We start from the raw sequence: 13,306 nt of genomic DNA, 5'->3' as shown, positions 1-13,306 counted from the left end.
GCGCTAAGTGCTAGAATAAATGAGGCAGAAGAGAGAATCAGTAATATAGAAGATGAAATGATGGAAAATAAAGAAGCTGAGAAAAAGAGAGATAAACAACTACTGGATCACGAGGGCAGAATTCGAGAGATAAGCGATACCATAAGATGAAACAACATTAGAATAATTGGGATCCCAGAAGAAGAAGAAAGAGAGAGAGGGGCAGAAGGTATAATGGAGCAAATTATAGCAGAGAACTTCCCTAATTTGGGGAAAGAAACAGGCATGAAAATCCAGGAAGTACAGAGAACCCCTCTCAAAATCAATAAAAATAGGTCAACACCCCGACATCTAACAGTAAAACTTACAAGTCTCAGAGACAAAGAGAAAATCCTGAAAGCAGCTCGGGAGAAGAGATATGTAACCTACAATGGTAGAAACATTAGATTGGCAACAGACCTATCCACAGAGACCTGGCAGGCCAGAAAGGACTGGCAGGATATATTCAGAGCACCAAATGAGAAAAATATGCAGCCAAGAATACTATATCCAGCTAGGCTGTCATGGAAAATTGAAGGAGAGATAAAAAGCTTCCAGGACAAACAAAAACTAAAGGAATTTACAAACACAAAACCAACCCTAAAGGAAATCTTGAAAGGGGTCCTCTAAGCAAAGAGAGACCCTAAAAGCAACATAGACCAGAAAGGAACACAGACAATATACGGTAACAGTCACTTTACAGACAATACAATGGCACTAAATTCCTATCTTTCAATAGTTACCCTGAATGTAAATGGGCTCAATGCCCCAATCAAAAGACACAGGCTAACAGACTGGATTAAAAAACAAGACCCATCGATATGCTGTCTGCAAGAGACTCATTTTAGACCCAAAGACACCCCCAGATTGAAAGTGAGGGGGTGGAAAACCATTTACCATGCTAATGGACACCAAAAGAAAGCTGGGGTGGCAATCTTTATATCAGACAAATTAGATTTTAAACAAAGACTGTAATAAGAGATGAAGAAGGACACTATATCATACTTAAAGGATCTATCCAACCAGAAGATCTAACAATTATAAATATCTATGCCCCTAACATGGGAGCAGCCAATTATATAAGGCAATTAATAACAAAAGCAAAGAAACACATCGAAAACAATACAATAATAGTGGGGGACTTTAACATCCCCCTCACTGAAATGGACAGATCGTCTAAGCAAAAGATCAACAAGGAAATAAAGACTTTAAATCACACACTGGACCAAATGGACTTCACAGACATATTCAGAACATTCCACCCCAAAGCAACGGAATACACATTCTTCTCTAGTGCCCATGGAACATTCTCCAGAATAGATCACATCCTAGGTCATAAATCAGGTCTCAACCGGTACCAAAAGATTGGGATCATTCCCTGCCTATTTTCAGACCACAATGCTTTGAAACTAGAACTCAATCACAAGAGGAAAGTCGGAAAGAACTCAAATACATGGAGGCTAAAGAGCATCCTACTGAAGAATGAATGGGTCAACCAGGAAATTAAAGAAGAATTAAAAAAATACATGGAAACCAATGAAAATGAAAACACAACTGTTCAAAATCTTTGGGATGCAGCAAAGGCAGTCCTAAGAGGAAAGTATATAGCAATACAAGCCTTTCTCAAGAAACAAGAAAGGTCTCAAGTACACAACCTAACTCTACACCTAAAGGAGCTGGAGAAAGAACAGCAAATAAAGCCTAAACCCAGCAGGAGAAGAGAAATAATAAAGATCAGAGCAGAAATCAATGAAATAGAAACTAAAAGAACAGTAGAACAGATCAATGAAACTAGGAGCTGGTTCTTTGAAAGAATTAACAAGATTGATAAACCCTTGGCCAGACTTATCAAAAAGAAAAGAGAAATGACCCAAATCAACAAAATCATGAATGAAAGAGGAGAGATCACAACCAACACCAAAGAAATACAAACAATTATAAGAACATATTATGAGCAACTCTATGCCAGCAAATTAGATAACCTGGAAGAGATGGATGCATTCCTAGGCATGTATCAACTACCAAAACTGAACCAGGATGAAATAGAAAACCTGAACAGACCTATAACCACTAAGGAAACTGAAGCAGTCATCAAAAATCTCCCAAAAAACAAAAGCCCAGGGCCAGATGGCTTCCCAGGGCAATTCTACCAAACATTTCAAGAAGAATTAATACCTATTCTTCTGAAACTGTTTCAAAAAATAGAAACGGAAGGAAAACTTCAAAACTCATTTTATGAGGCCACCATTACCTTGATCCCCAAACCAGACAAAGACCCCATCAAAAAGGAGAATTACAGACCAATATCCCTGATGAACATGGATGCAAAAATTCTCACCAAAATACTAGCCAATAGGATCCAACAGTACATTAAAAGGATTATTCACCACGACCAAGTGGGATTTATCCCTGGGCTGCAAGGTTGGTTCAACATGCGCAAATCAATCAGTGTGATACAATACATTAACAAAAGAAAGAACAAGAATCATATGATCCTCTCAATAGATGCAGAAAAAGCTTTTGACAAAGTACAGCATCCTTTCTTGATCAAAACTCTTCAGAGTATAGGCATAGAGGGTACATACCTCAATATCATAAAAGCCATCTATGGAAAACCTACAGCAAATATTATTCTCAATGGGGAAAAACTGAGAGCTTTCCCCCTAAGGTCAGGAACGTGGCAGGGATGTCCACTATCACCCCTGCTATTCAACATAGTATTGGAAGTCCTAGCCACAGCAATCAGACAACAAAAAGAAATCAAAGGCATCCAAATTGGCAAAGAAGAAGTCAAACTCTCACTCTTTGCAGATGATATGATACTTTATGTCGAAAACCCAAAAGACTCCACCCCAAAACTGCTAGAATTCATACAGGAATTCAGTAAAGTGGCAGGATATAAAATCAATGCACAGAAATCAGTGGCATTCCTATACACCAACAACAGGACAGAAGAAAGAGAAATTAAGGAGTCGATCCCATTTACAATTGCACCCAAAACCATAAGATACCTAGGAATAAATCTAACCAAAGAGACAAAGGATCTGTACTCAGAAAACTAAAATACTCATGAAAGAAATTGAGGAAGACACAAAGAAGTGGAAAAACGTTCCATGCTCATGGATTGGAAGAACAAATATTGTGAAGATGTCAATGCTACCTAGAGCAATCTACACATTCAGTGCAATCCCCATCAAAATACCATCCACTTTTTTCAAAGAAAGGGAACAAATCATCCTAACATTTGTATGGAACCAGAAAAGACCCCAAATAGCCAGAGGAATGTTGAAAAAGAAAAGCAAAGCTGGCGGCATCACAATCCCGGACTTCCAGCTCTATTACAAAGCTGTCATCATCAAGACAGTATGGTACTGGCACAAAAACAGACACATAGATCAATGGAACAGAATAGAGAGCCCAGAAATGGACCCTCAACTCTATGGTCAACTCATCTTTGACAAAGCAGGAAAGAATGTCCAATGGAACAAAGACAGTCTCTTCAACAAATGGTGTTGGGAAAAATGGATAGCCACATGCAGAAGAATGAAACTGGACCATTTCCTTACACCACACACAAAAATAGACTCCAAATGGTTGAGAGACCTCAATGTGAGACAGGAGTCCATCAAAATCCTAAAGGAGAACACAGGCAGCAGCCTCTTTGACCTCAGCCGAAGCAACTTCTTCCTAGAAACATCACCAAAGGCAAGGGAATCAAGGTCAAAAATGAACTATTGGGACTTCATCAAGATCAAAAGCTTTTGCAAAGCAAACAGTCAACAAAACCAAAAGACAACCGACAGAATGGGAGAAGATATTTGCAAATGACATATCAGATAAAGGGCTAGTATCCAAAATCTATAAAGAACTTATCAAACTCAACACCCAAAGAACAAAGAATCCAATCAAGAAATGGGCAGAAGACATGAACAGACATTTTTCCAAAGAAGACATCCAAATGGCCAACAGACACATGAAAAAGTGCTCAACATCGCTCAGCATGAGGGAAATCCAAATCAAAACCTCAATGAGATACCACCTCACACCAGTCAGAATGGCTAACATTAACAAGTCAGGAAACAACAGATGTTGGCGGGGATGCGGAGAAAGGGGAACCCTCTTACACTGTTGGTGGGAATGCAAGCTGGTGCAGCCACTCTGGAAAACTGTATGGAGGTTCCTCAAAAAGTTGAAAATAGAGCTACCATATGATCCAGCAATTGCAGTACTGGGTATTTACCCCAAAGATACAAAAGTAGGGATCCGAAGGGGTACGTGCACCCCGATGTTTATAGCAGCAATGTCCACAATAGCCAATCTGTGGAAAGAGCCAAGATGTCCATCGACAGATGAATGGATAAAGAATATGTGGTATATATATATACACAATGGAATATTATGCAGCCATCAAAAGGAATGAAATCTTGCCATTTGCAACGACGTGGATGGAACTGGAGGGTATTATGTTGAGGGAAATAAGTCAAACAGAGAAAGACATGTATCATATGATCTCACTGATATGAGGAATTTTTAGTCGCAGGAAACAAACTGAGTGTTGTTGGAGTGGGGGGTGGGGTGGGAGGGATGGGGTGACTGGGTGATAGACGCTGGGGAGGGTATGTGCTCTGGTAAGCGCTGTGAATTGTGCAAGACTGTTGAATCTCAGATCTGTACCTGTGAAACAAATAATGCAATATATGTTAAGAAAAAAAAAAGAAGAAGAAGAAGGTAGCGGGAGGGGAAGAATGAAGCGGGGGAAATCGGAGGGGAAGACGAACCATGAGAGACGATGGACTCTGAAAAACAAACAGGGTTCTAGAGGGGAGGGGGGTGGGAGGATGGGTTAGCCTGGTGGTGGGTATTGAGGAGGGCACATTCTGCATGGAGCACTGGGTGTTATGCACAAACAATGAATCATGGAACACTTCATCTAAAACTAATGATGTAATGTATGGGGATTAACATAAGAATAAAAAAATTAAAAAAAACAATAAATAAAAAAAATAAAAATAAAATCCTCTTTAACAACTTTTTCCTCATATGTATATTCTGGGTTCTTCTAGAGTTCAGTTATAAGAACTGCAATGTAAGGTCAAAATGGAATGAACTGCAAAGATTATTTGACATCTTTCTTGTAAAACATCCAGCTATGGTTCCTGCCTCCTTAAGCAAAGAGAGGAATTAGCTTGGGGCATCAGGGTAGTGGAGTAAGTAGACTTTTGGTGATAGCATTACAAATAAGTTAAAATCCCATTTTTTTCTGCACTCATCTGCTGCCTGATCTTAGATATCCCCAAATTCCTATTTGCCCATTTGTAACAAGAACTAACAGAACCTCATAGACGACTGAGAGATTTAAGGAACATAAACACATGTTCTACAGATGGCATCTACACATTAAGTTCTCAGTACATATTAATCTCCTTCTCTAGTCCTTTGCTTACTTGTAACCATGTAGGAGGAATGGAAAGGATAGGAAACCAGGCACATAATCTAAAAAAGAACTCCAGATCTCAAGGAGGGGTCACTTAGAAAATTAGAAAACTTCATGGTTGGGAATTGCAGTACTGAGTAGAGAAAATGGATTTACTTTAGTGGTGTCACTATCTTTTCTTCACTCAAAACCCGGGAAGAGAACATACTTCTATGTGAAATCCTGGAATCTATAGCCAAAATTTCACCTTTTCTATCCCACAAGGTTAAAAAAAATTACAAAAACCCGCAAGTGAATAAGTTTGAACTATCATGGAGATTAGTTTACAGCTCTGTATTTTGTTACAAGTAATTGATTTGAAAAATTGGGCATTTTATATTTTGTTTATTACAAATCATGAGAAAGAGCTCTCACAACCCGCCTCAGCACAGGCATATCTAAGACAATCAAGACTTGGTTGTGACTATGGCTCTGGGTCACTCTTTGGCTTTGAAGCAGGCAGGACTGCCCCAGAGGCTTTCAGAATACATTTGCCTCTTCAGCTGAGGTCCAAAACAATTGCCTTGCTATAAACTGGATTTACATGGGAGGAACGCATGCGAAAAACATAGTTGTCACTAGTGGGAAGAACTAAGGAATTTACTTATTTAAAAGGCAAATTCAAATGTCTCAGAGAACACTAAAATTACAAGGTATGATCCCCTAGACTCCAGTAGCCAAATAAGGGTAACTATGGTAGAAGAGAAGTTAAGACCTGAATTAAAATTCTGCCTCCTTCATTTTGACTAGGATTTTGATTTTACATAACTTAGATCCTTACTTGTCCATGTTCTTTATTTGCTTTCATGTCTGCATATTCTGTTATTCTAGATCATAATTCTTAACTTCCATAAAGATATGTAGGCTGTTACATAGTTCCATGGAACGTATGATTTTAATGATCTGATCTTTGGAGCCATTACCCCTACAGAACTTTAGCCTGTGTTTCATTCAGCATATGTATTTGAGATTGCTGTTCTGTCTTCCATCATTTATTACTCATCATTGAATACCCAGGTGTGAAGAACCATTCTGAGTTCAGAAAGCCCTAAACAACAGTCTCGAGAAATTTCCCTTTGGATTCATTATTATTAATTCTGAAGGAAACCAACAGCCTAGGATTTGTGAACCTCATATTATGGAAAATTTTACTCTACAGTCATACGAAGTTAAAACTGAAATCACTTCCAGGAAACAACAGTCCCTTTCTTATTTTTTAAGCATTGAGATTATGTATAGTTGATGAAAACTAATTTGCTTTAATTCAATTTCCAATAGCTTATTATAATATTGGCTTTCCCTAATAAAATCTATCGAGCCAAAATTAAGTATTACAAAAATAAATAGAATAGGGCACATAACCAATAGATACTAAATTGGAAAGATAATCACAGATCTTCAGACTGTCCTGTCTAATGGGGCTATAGGAAAGCCAACTTGTTAAAGGACCTTAAATTGTGCTTTATGTTCAATTCTGACCTAGTCTCTCCCTAACCCCTTCCCTCTACTATTGGCACCTAGCCAATTAATGGCTACACTACTTGTTGAAAATTGGGTTGCCACAGATTTCCAGACAATTGCTTCAGAAAAGGGTTTTGTCTTTCTTCGCAAAGGCTTAATTGGAAACCTCCTGTCCCTCTGTTAGAGAAAGGCTAGTGATAACTCAGATGCAGGAATCTCAGGATCTCAACATGCTGGAAAGAGGATTTTCACAGGTCTTTAATCATGATCAACCCAAGGAAATGCACCCAATCTTACTGCATAAACTGTTTATTTTAGTTTTAGTGTTTGTAATTACTTGTTATCCTCCACTTTTGTCACACTGTCAACATATTAACTTCAGCAGTGATCAGGAGGGAATTAAGTATTCTGAAAAATAAACAGGGCACCTCTGTCAGACCTTCAGAGGTTGAAGAAATAAGAATACAGTGAATTACATGAAACTCTACCTCCTTGCCCTCCCTGCCCCTAGTGAAGCTGTGACAGTGGATTCAAAGTTTGTTCTCTTTTCATTAAATTCCAATATGAATAGGTATTAAGGTGTTACGGCAGAGTAAGATTATAGACTTTCCTGGAATGGACCTGAGAGATAACCTAGTCACACCCTTTATCCAAAACACAATTTCTCACTCCTGGAATTCTCATTAAATATTCATCTTTCATATCCATTCAAACACCAAGATAAATGTATAAAACTATACTGAATTTGCTTGTTCATCCTCACTGCCATTACTATAACCCAAGCTAACACTGTTCCCTGATTAAACTATTGCAATATCCACCGAATTATTACTTCCTTATTCTCAGCCTCACTTTCTTGTTTTCCTCTCAGCAGCTGGAATGATCTCTTGAAACCAATCCATGTCATTTCTTTTCTTGGATGATTACTTCTTCATGTTAAAATAAAGACTAACATCTCAAGAACCCTGCAGGATCTGGATTCTGCATAACCTTCTGGTCCCATCTCAGAATACCCCTCCCCATGATGACACCTCTCCATCCGTACTGGCTTTCTTTTTGTTTCTTATTTGCAATGACTAACTTTCTGTCTCCTGTTTATGTGCTTCCTCTGCCTCTTCATTTGGCATCCATACAGAGCAGCCTTCCCAGAGACTCTCAGACTAGCCTAATTCTCCCACTGATGAGGAAGCAGAAGGCTAGCAGAAGACAAAGCATAAACTGACACCCTGCAACCTCCCCCCACCCCCCCACTCCTAGGTGGGATATGTGTGATATTCTTCCAGGAGAGCTCCCAACTGTCTTAAGGTTATTGCTTTACTAGAGGGAAAAACAACCTTAACTTGATAATGGCAAGGCCTCCAGTATCATGTAGGTCCTCTTTAGCATATGAGAGTTCTTTTGAAAATGTCCCTTTTTCTTACCTCCCCCAACCCCATAGTATATAATCAGTTGCTCCTCACAACCCCAATGCAGCTCTTTCTGCCCATGGGTCCTGTCCCCATGCTTTAATAAAACCACCTTTTTGTACCAAAGATGTTTCAAGTCTCAAGAATTCTTTCTTGGCCATTGACTCTGGACCTCACCCGACCTCACCTATATTCCAAAACCACATCACCACTATAAGTTATTATAGATCTTGTACTTGTATTTAATTGAGTTTGTCATAATTGAAATTCAAGTATTTGTTTATAGGTTTTATATCTCCCCTCCTCAACCAGGCTATAGGCTCCATGAAGTAAGGAATGTTCCTATGTCAGTCTCCATTTTATCCTTGGCACTTTAAAAAGTGTCTGACATATGGTCTGGCTCAATAAGCATTGGTTAATCAAAGGAGTAGCTGAATAAATGACATTCATTAAAAAAATAGCATTTCCAACTACTCCTTTGTGAGATGGACCATCACACCAATTGCACAATAAATTCCATCCATTCTTAGTCTGGTTCTCGAGCTACACACAATTGGTCCTATATGGATTTTGAGATAGTATATTTCCTTATGCACTTACTGCTATTTTTTAGGATGACTTTTACTGTAACATTATCCACTTTACATAGCATTAGTTTTCAACTGCTAGCTGCTCTCCTCAGGATCTTGATTTCTATGTTACTTCAGGGATTTATATTTAAACCATTATTCACACTCACTTTAACCTGCTTAAATTGCTCAAAGAGGTAAACTTCAGAGCTGAATCCTTAAGGTAATTGTCCCTCCTTTTGTTCTAAGAACACTGATTGGTTTTTCAACCTCCCTTACATTTTCCTCTTAGTTTCCCTTTCCCTCTGAACAGCTTCTACTTTTTTGAATTAACAATCATATCCTCTACTCCATTCTATCAATCCTGCATGCATTCCCTTGGCAATTTCATCTTCTCCCATAGGCTTCACTAACACCAATGACTGGTGACTGCCGTTCTTTATCTCTTTCTCTTATTCAGCTTCTGAGTTGGAAGGAAGAAGCTTAAACAGCTATTTGAAAGTGTTTCTCAAGACAGTCTTTTGTTTAATGTGCAAAAATATTAATTGGATGTTTGTGCTAGTAGATATAGTTGCAGTTTGTTGAACAATGTACTCACAGCTTATGACATTGGCCCTCTGCTCAGTGTCACTTTGGACATCAGGTTTGAAGAACTACAGGGCTTTGCCTGCAGTCCTGTCTGTAGCTTATTTATCTATTTTTATTTGACATAAAAGTGACTTATAAAGCAGGCATGTAAATAATGCAAGAAACACAAACTGCAAAGCTCAAATGCAAAATATAGGAGATAGAAGAATCAAAATTGGATAGAATTAAAAATAGGGTAAAAATTGAAAGCATGAATTTTAATTAGGATTATAATTAGGATAAATGTTATTTACCCTAATAGTCTTATACTTGAGTTCAAAAATCATAAAAAATGCAGAGATGCTTGAGATCTTATTTAAAAACCAGTTCATGCAGAATGAGAGCAGTTTATCAGGCTGCATGTTCAATATGATGAACCAGGGGTATGGTGTAGTTACAAAAAGGAGATGCAATTTTAGGCTGAATAAATATAAAAATATATACAAATATATATAAATTTAAATATACTAAAAATAAGAAATTGAGCAATTGTATTGCTTTTGGCACAGGTCAGAAAACATCTGTTGTCTGCAGTTTTGGGCATCGTGTTTTGAGGAAAATATTTATCGAAGTATGTACTAACATCGAAGACTGATGAGCAACAATGTCTAATATCATTTCCTGTTTGCACACTGACAAGATAAAAATAGGAAACACTGCTAAAAAGAATAAAGGATAAAAGGATGGAGGCATTATTTCTTTTGTAAATCCCTCCTGGGATTGAGAGTATGTTTTATCATAAAGTGACTCTTTAAACTACATACAGGGATCTTCCCCCCCCCATTCATGGTTAGGATTGATTGTACTGATAACTTGATATTGCTGATTACATAGATGTTTATATTCTCTCTCATTTTCTTTTTATGTGGGTGTCCTAGAATTCCAAAACTATGTTGATGTCAGGCAATTTGAAAGCTTATGTCCTAACTACTTATGAAACAAAGCAAAACAAACCTCTAACATTTCATTTTTAGCTTCTTTAAGTGGCAGTAAACTATGGGTTTGAGAATTAGATAACCCTCGGAATTCTGGCTCTGTTACCTACTAGCATTATGACCTGGGCAAGATACAAAACCTTACTAAGTCTAGTTTCTTCATCTGTAAGATGGAGATAACAGTGGCATTAATCCCTTTATTCACTGATTCGATACAGATTCATTGTTTTCCATTTCAACAGTAAATTCCAATGACTTCATCATCTTAACCTAGGCTTCATTCAAGTTTTATTTGCTTCCTTGGGTATACTGATTGTACCAAATTTTTCCAGTCTTACATTATCCAAAGAAAAGAACTAAACCATATTATTTAATACTAAAATAAATTAGGAAAAGAAAAGAAGTAGCTTGTTACCTTTTGAATTTACTAATGTCTCTATCTTCTTATTTACAGAAACCAACTACCTCTCAAATGGCCATTTATTAATTATTCATTGTTTCTACTTATGAATAATATAGCAGAAATGATACTTTAGATGATGGAGTTAATTACCTTTCTATTCCATTTACCTCTTTATTGAAATTTTCCCTCAAGTTATCAAGAATTATGTCTCCCTTATCTGGTAAGATGACTGCAATATGGACTCAAAAGACATATTCAAACAGGTTTGGGTAGTAATTTTGGTCAAATAGATTAGTGATGATCAACAGAGCTAGAAAGTAAATTTTTAGTCTATATATATTAAAAATAATCTAAAAAGAGTTTTGTAGGTAACTGCATATGATGTTGTAAGGCAAGGCAATGTTTTTTAAAATGTAAAACAAGTTAAGAAATGTAAAAAATAAACATTTGGTTTAAAATAGAAATATGTCCAATTGCACTACTGGGTTTTTACTCCAAAGACACAGATGTAGTGAAAAGAAGGGCCATATGCACCCCAGTGTTCATAGCAGCAATGTCTGCAATAGCCAAACTGTGGAAAGAGCCGAGATGCCCTTCAGCAGATGAATGGATAAAGAAGATATGGTCCATATATACAATAGTATATTACTCAGCCATCAGAAAGGATGAATACCCAACTTTTACATCAACGTTGATGGGACTGGAGGAGATTATGCTAAATGAAGTAAGTCAAGCAGAGAAAGTCAATTATCATATGGTTTCACTTATTTGTGGAACATAAGGAATAGCATTGAGGACATTAGGAGAAGGAAGGGAAAACTGAAGGGGGGGAAATCAGAGGGGGAGACTAACCATGAGAGACTATGGACTCAGAGAAACAAACTGAGGATTTAAGAGGGGAGGGAGTTGGGGGATGGGCTAGCCCAGTGATCGGTATTAAGGAGGGCACATACTGCATGGAGCACTGGGTGTTATATGAAAACAATGAATCATGGATCACTACATCAAAAACTAATGATGTATTATATGGGGACTTACATAATAAAATTAAATTAAAAAAATAAAACAGAAATATGTTAATTCTCAATGTTTTGATATAGCTATCTTTTTTTTTTTTTAAGATTTTTATTTATGTATTTTGAGACAGAGAGAATGAGAGACAGAGAGCATGAGAAGGAGGAGGGTCAGAGGGAGAAGCAGACTCCCTGCCGAGCAGGGAGCCCGATGTGGGACTCGATCCCGGGACTCCAGGATCATGACCTGAGCCGAAGGCAGTCGCTTGACCAACTGAGCCACCCAGGCGCCCCCATAGCTATCTTTTTTCAAGTGATTAAAAAACACTTATGTTTTAAGTTAAACTTAAAAATGGCACATCTCACTTGATATAGAAATTTGATATTCTGATAACTTAGAGTTCTTACATTGGTAAGGGTTTTTATTATCTAAAAATCACTCATTGATAAAATAATATCTGAGATAATTTCTAAATTATTCACCAATTAGAGAAGGAAATGTTGAACTATCTCAATAAGCTAATCTTTCTATGATACATTAGTTGACAAACACTAAGTTTCTAGTGTAATAAAGCAAGCATAAAAAATTCCTATGCAGACAAGTGACATCAGCAAGATGGCCAAATAAGATGCCCCTTGTCTGTATCCCTTCTCCCTCAACAATAATTTGGCATTCATCCACAGACAAAGTGCCTTTGTGGGAGCTGTGAGATCCAGCGCCAATACACCAAGGGATTCAGTGGGAGTCCTATTGAACTCTGCCTTGTGAAATGGGCATGTAGAGCTCAGTCCCACCTGGAGCCCTGAGGTGGCTCATAAAATGGCTCTAGTCTCTCTCAACTATAGTCCAGTAGCCTCTAGAGAACTCTGATTTAGATAATTTGCCCATGGTGGAGAGAGTCTTTGTGGAGTCCAGTGAAGGAATTCCAGCAAACCACTAGAGAAAAAACAACATCCAAGTTTGGACACATTGGATAAGAGAAGAGAAACCATTTGATTTTTTCCCATATCACCCATCTCATAATGTGGCATAGCTCAGTGTCAAAAGAACCCTTTTCAGCCATGATTTCTTCTGTGTAAGAAAGTGAGAACATGCAAGTGAGTGCCCAACTTCCCTAGCTGTGCAGGACACTGCCAAAGAGGCCCATTTCTCTCTTGTCTCATCCAGAGTACTGAGTCATGAGCTGTACAACCAGAGGGCAGTGAGCTGATGGGAGAATAGCACCCAGGGCTCTGAGTATATCTAAAAGTGTGTAGATCCTACAAACAGTGTCATAGACTCCTTCGGGAGACCCCACAGGGGTGCCTTACCTGTGCATTTCCCCAGATGGCCCATAGGCACCCTAGCACTCCACATGACTTACCTATACACCTCCCCACCCCATAGGCAGCTCCCTGTGG

The 13,306-nt window shown here is 38.1% G+C and overlaps 1 protein-coding gene across 1 annotated transcript in view; it reads right to left on the bottom strand.

Moving 5' to 3' along the window:
• RIT2 (Ras like without CAAX 2) overlaps positions 1 to 13,306 on the bottom strand; it is a 391,381-nt gene that overhangs the window by 55,591 nt on the left and 322,484 nt on the right. The window lies entirely within an intron of this gene.

This window comes from Mirounga leonina, unplaced genomic scaffold (assembly GCF_011800145.1).
Source record: "Mirounga leonina isolate KUSES-001 unplaced genomic scaffold, KU_Mleo_1.0 Mir_93, whole genome shotgun sequence".
NCBI lineage: Eukaryota > Metazoa > Chordata > Mammalia > Carnivora > Phocidae > Mirounga > Mirounga leonina.
This window is presented reverse-complemented; position numbering and strand designations above follow the sequence as displayed.